This window comes from Rattus rattus, chromosome 2 (genome assembly GCF_011064425.1).
Source record: "Rattus rattus isolate New Zealand chromosome 2, Rrattus_CSIRO_v1, whole genome shotgun sequence".
NCBI lineage: Eukaryota > Metazoa > Chordata > Mammalia > Rodentia > Muridae > Rattus > Rattus rattus.
In genome coordinates this window covers 135,984,029-135,990,687 of record NC_046155.1, presented here as the reverse complement: position 1 = coordinate 135,990,687, position 6,659 = coordinate 135,984,029, and positions in this window count along the sequence as shown.

Here is a 6,659-nt window from a genome sequence, read left to right as displayed (position 1 = left end):
AATTACCAAGTACTTGGCATTGTTAAAATCATATTCATAGGCACCTGATCCAACCTCTCCACTCAAACAGATCTCCCACATACTTCTCCAGAGTCTAGTCCAGTGAGTCTCCCTGTTCGTCTCCATTCACACCTTCTTCCCAACCCACCAGATCCAGCCCAGGTCCTGTATTGAGTTTCTCAACTTAGTCAGGTCTCTTCTGCCTGCCCTGTAACTGATTTCTAGGCTTTTGCTTTGATGGTCCTGCCTATGTTCCAACTCACAGGCCCCTCCCATACCACATCCAACCTTTGTACCCAGCCATATCTATCTCCACACCACTAGCTTGGATGAGGAGGAACATCCCATAAATCACCCCAGTCCCTTTGGTCCACCTGAATTATTCCACTCAATCCACCTCCAATAACTATGAAAACCATTCCCCCCAACATCCTCTTATCTGCCCCAACCTGCTCTGTTCATATCAGATTTACAAGTAGCCAAAGAAACCCACGTGTCCAAATTCCATTGCAGAAATACCAACAGTATGAAAGATCCAGCCAATATCCTTTCTCCATAACCTGCTGGCCCTGTAGAAATGTGCAGCAGTGAGAATTTCCTAGATGAACTATAGGATACACAGTGGTTAAGAGCACTGACGGCTCTTCCTGAGGTCCTGAGTTCAATTCCCAGCAACCACATGATGGCTCACAACCATCTGTAATGAGATCTGCTGCTCTCTTCTGGTGTGTCTGAAGAAAGCAACAGTGTACTCACATACATAAAATAAATAAATCTTAAAACAAAAAAGAACAACAACCATAAACTTTATCAAATAATTTAAGGAGTTTAAAAAAGATACAAATTTAAAAGAGAAAGAACTTTAGGAGAATAAAAACCTGAGTGACGCCCAAGAAAATACTAATGCAAGGCTGATGGACAGGGCAACAGCAATCCAGGATTTGAGAATGGAATTGAATAAGGAAACAGAATCATTGACAAGGACTCAATGAAATGAAGATGGAATTGAAACACCCAATAACTTAATTTTAACTAAAAAAAATCTAAAGAAAAGCCATACGTGTCGAGTGAATCAAGCAAAAGACAGAATATCAGTACTTGGAAATAAAGTAGAAGATTAAGCCCAAATAAGCAAGGAATATGCGTACTTCACAAAACCAACCATCCAAAAACAAAAGAGGAGAACACAGGAATGGGACACCATGAAAATCCAAACCTTTGAATTATAGGCATAGACAAGAGAGAATAATCCCAAGTCAATGGCGTAGACCATATCTTCACCAAGATCATACAAGGAAACATCCCCAAGCTAAGAACAGATGCTCATATAGAAACCAGAAGCACCCAGACACCAAATACTTAAGATAATAAAGAAGATCCCCACAGCCAATTATGTTTAAACATTAAGTTTACATAACATGGAAAGTGTATTGAAAGGTTTGAGAGGAAAAAAAGGCCACATCTAAAGAAAAACTCATCAGAATGACAGCTGATTTCTCAATGAAAACTTAGAAAGTCAAAAGAGCCTGGAGCAATGCATCCCAAGTCCTATCAGACTATGGCTGCCAACCTAGACTAATATACCCAGCAAAACTATCTTCCATAATTGAAGGAGAAATAAATTATTTCCTCAATATAAACAGCTTTTAAAAATGTATATCTAATACACTAACCCTACAGAAAATACAGGAAACAGTATTTCAGGCTTAAAAGAGAAATGAGTACAGCAGAGAGACAGTGGAAAGAAATATGAGACCTTAATTATTAACACACAAAAAAAGCTCTGAGAACACAACATGAAAAAAAATCAACATAATGACCACAATTAACACACACTTCAATAATAATTTAAAATACCAGTAGCCTCAATTCTCAAATCAAAAAAAGAATAAAACAAAGACTGACTGGGTAGATTAAGAAACAAAATACCTCTATTTATTGTCTATTAAAAATTCCACATTTTAGCTTTAAAGACAAGTAAAAGAAGTACTCCAATTAAATGGCACCAGGAAGCAAAAAGGCATATTTACCTTAATATATGACAAAATAGATTTCAAACTATGACTGGTCAGAAGAGATTGAGTGGGGCACTTCATTCTAATCAAGGGAACAGTTAACCAAGAAGACATTACTATGCTAAGCATATATTCACCAATCTCAGGGGTGCCCAATAGCATATTTTTAAGAACTATTGGATTTAAGGACAGAAATTCACATCAATCCATAAATAGTAAGTGATTTCAGAATGCCACTCTCTCCATAGACAAATGATCTGGACAAAATAAACAGAGACATCAGAATTAACTGACACCACACATCAAATGTTCTTCACAGACTTGTACAGGATGACACTCTACTCAGCAGCATTCAGAAACTTTTCTGAAATAGATCACATCTCAGAACACAAAGCAAATCTTTACAAATTCAAAAAAGATTAAAACCACTCCTTGAATCTTCTCACAGTGTAATACAACTTAAAATTGACAGCCAACAAACCTCTAGTAAACTTACAAACTCATGATTATTAACTCACTACTGAATGAGACATGAGAAAAACCAAGAAGCTACATGAAAATAAAAACATGACAAAACTTCTGAGATATTTTGAAAGCAGTCCTAGGAAGGGAATTCATATCTCTAAATGTGCACATTTAAAAAATTAGGGCACAAATAATGGCTTAACAACACAACTCAAAAAGTTGGAAAAACAGAAACAAGTCAAATCCAAACCCAGTTACTGGTAAGAAATAATAAAAATTAGAGTAGAAGTCAGTGAAATAAAATCAGAACGACACAAAAAAAAATCAATGGATCTTTTGAGTTACTGTTTTGAGAAGTCAAAAGGATTGACAGACCCTTAGTCTGACTAACCAAGAGAAAGAGATGATGTCCTCCATTAAGCTGGAAATATAAAAGAAACTAATGACTTTCTAGATTCAGTCAAACCATCAAAATTAAATCAGAAGTCAAAGCCTGAACAAACCCATAACAAATGAAGAGTTTGAAAAAGTAATTAAAAAAAAGAAACCTTCCAGCTTAAAAAAGAAAGTCCAGGCCCAAATGGATTCACAACAAAATCGCACCAGACTCAAAGAGGATTTACAGCCATTCCTTCTGAGAATGTCTTAGGGTTTTACTGCTGTGAGCAGACACCATGGACAAGGCAAGTCTTATAAAGGACAGCATTTAATTGGGGCTGGCTTACAGGTTGAGATGGTTCAGTCCATTATCACCGGGGTGGGAACACAGCAGCATCCTGACAGGCATGGTGCAGGAGGAGCTGAGACTTCTACATCTTCTCTGAAGGATGCTAGCAGTACTGGCTTCCAGGCAGCTGGTATGAGGTACTTAAAGCCTACAAAGACAAGCCAACTCCAACGAGGCCACACCCACTCCAACAGGGCCACACCTAATAGTGCCACTCCCCAGGGCAAGCATATACAAACCATCACAGAAAAGGGGAGAGGGAGTAGGAGACTGGAGGGGGAAGAGGGAGATAAGGAAGGGGAATGGAGGGAGAGAGGGAGAGGGAGAAAGAGGAGAAGGGCAAGAGAAGGAGGAGGAGGAGGGAGGGAGGGGGGAATTTCTACAAAGTCAGTATCACACTAATATCCAAACCAGGTAAAGGCACAATAACAAAAACTACAGGCCAATATCCCTGACAAATCTAGATTCACAAGTGCTCAATAAAATACTTGCAAACAGAATACATAGGCTTTATCCTTGAAATGCAAGGATGGTTTAACATATACGGGACAATAAATACACTTAACAAATCACATAAATGGAATTAAAAGCTTTATCATGTCCATAAATGCAGAAAAGGTGTTTGACAATATCAAGCAGATTTTCACAATAACTGTTCTAGAGGATGAAGGGCTAGAGGGAGCATAACCTGGACATGATGAAAGTTATATACAAGAAACAGCCAACGTCATCCTAAATGGAAAGAGCTCAAAGCAATCCCAACAAAGTCAGAAATAAACCCAGGATGACCACTATCCCCACTCCTTTTCAATATTGCTCTCTAAGGACAACCTACAGCAATAAGACAAGAAAGGGAAATTAAAGGTAAATAAATTGAACTATTCCTACTTGCAGATACCATGATACTATACATTAGAGATCCCCAAAATTCTAACAGAAAAATTCTAGAAATGCTAACCAAAGTCAGTAATTTGTCAGGATACAGAATTAACTTGCCCAAATCAATAGTTTTTCTAAACATCAACCAAAAAGTGTACAGAGAAGGGAGTCATGAACATACTGTATTCACAGTAGCCTCAAAGGAAAAAAAAATCTATGATCAAATCTAATGAAGAAAGTGAAGGACTTCCACAATAAAAACTTTAAACCTCTGAAGAATGGTAGAGAAAGGCACTAGAAAATGGAAAGACATCCCTTGCCCATCAATTGGTAGAATTAATATTATGAAAATGACCATTTTACCAAAAGTTATTGACATATTCAATGAAATCCGAATCAAAATCCCTATGTCATTCATCACAGAAATAGAAAAAGAAAACATCCTAAAATTCATATGGAACTACAAAAGATCCAAGAGAGACAATCTCAAGCAAAAAAGAACAATGCTGAAGGAATTATCATGAAGATCTTAAGATATTTTACAGAACCAAAGCAGTAAAAATAATAATGCGAGACTTGTCACAAAACCATCATATTGACCAACAGAATAAAATCATAGGCCCAAACATGAATACACATAACTTCAGCCATTTAATATTTAACAACAATGCCAAAAAGCTGGAAAAATATCATCTTCAACAAGTGGCCCAACCTAACCCCACCATAAGAAACTTACTTAAAATATATGATATGTTAATAGGTTAACAGTAAAGATCAGAAGAATAACTGTCATGCAAACACATGTTCAAGGATGACTGGAGTAGCAATGTTCTTGCAAAGGTGAGTAGACCTCAGAACACACAAAATACCAGGAAGAGAAAAATACATTATGTAATGGTATAGAATGCTCCAAGCACAGGATGACAAAATACTAAAATTGTGTAAACCAAAGGATACAACTGGAAACACAGAACTCAAAATCGACACGATAAAAATATCAACGTAGTAACCGTTTGTATCATCAATGATCCTTTCTAAGAAGGTATAAAAACCCTAAGCAGAGCAAACAACCCTATAAAGAACTGAACTGTACCACCTCCTGATGCTGAACATGCTTTCCTTTGTGCACATGAGGGAGCTCTCTGCTATCATCAAACATCATTCATAGAATTAGTGAAATCATCAACAACACATTAGTGAAACTACGAAGCTAGTGAGAGCCGGGAGAGCATATCCTAGTTCCAACTGAGTCAAATTGTGTCAGTAGCAGACAACAGTGATGCTGCAGTAGTTTACACATTGAGATGAAGCAACATTCATGGGACATGAATGAAGGTGGAAATGCAACAATTATTTTATAAAATGCATAAGTTAACTTATAAATTTCCGAAGCTTTTATGAATAGAATTTAGTTAACAATATGCACAAAATTGTGTGTATGCGCAGTGTTGTAGCATCCCAGTACCTTCCCTTTTCATGAATTTGTTAGATACCCATCTTTATCCCTACCCACGGATCTGCAGCCTCAGGAAGTCCTCCCTATTAAACTTTAATTCCATCATTCTTGCCAGTGGTAGAATTAAGATCGGATCATCTATGCCTGGACAAAACAGGGAAGAAAAAAATTCCCTAAAAGGATCGGCAAATGCCCTCTTCTACTCCTAAGTAAGAAGGGTAGAAGGGGAAGAGGTTAGCTTCTCAGATCAGAGGTGAACAGGGAGACAGATATCTATGGTTGCTACTAGCAACCACCCAACACCATGAAAAAATGAGAGTAATTATCCTTGTTGGCAGGGTAATGTGAAAAAGCTGACATTTAAAAATGTGTTTAGTATTGAATAGAAAATTAATTTAGTTATATTTGTGAGATGTTTAAAATTAAGAAAAAAATTTCCAGCAACATCATTTCTTAAAATGCTAATTATCCAATACATTTACATAATTTTAAAAAGCTTCATTAGGATTCTTTGAACATTAAAAATAAAATGAGCAAAATAATTACACCTTAATAAGTACCTTAGCCATATCCTGTTCGCTCATTCTTACACTTTTCTGAAAGATTCAATATAGGTGTTGGGGTTCAGGAATCACCACACAAACCGTAGGAACACCAATCCCAGTTAAGCAAGAATAGTTTATTGAGTGCATATCCCAAGACTGAACATTCAGACCACAAAAAGGACTCGGAAGCCTAATTGTGGCACCCATCTGTCCTGACAGCAGGCTTTTTATAGGAAAATCCAAGTTCAAAAATTTCAAAGGCAAGGAGGGGAGCAGCCCAACATTTTGGCTATCTAGACAAAGCATTATCAGCGAGTCTGAATTCCGGTACATTAGATAACAGAGCATAATTCAACCATAGTAATTCAACCATAACTTTTCCCAGTTATCAATGTTAGCTGTGGATAATTACTTCTGAGTCTAAGAACCTGAACTTAATTTCACCTCATGAGCAAAATGGGGACTGAACACAAAATGGCTACAGTTATGTTAAAAGGAGCAGCTCTCAACAACAGGAATATAACTTTAAAAATAACATGGTTTATATTTTTGTTTTTAATGACAGTTTATAG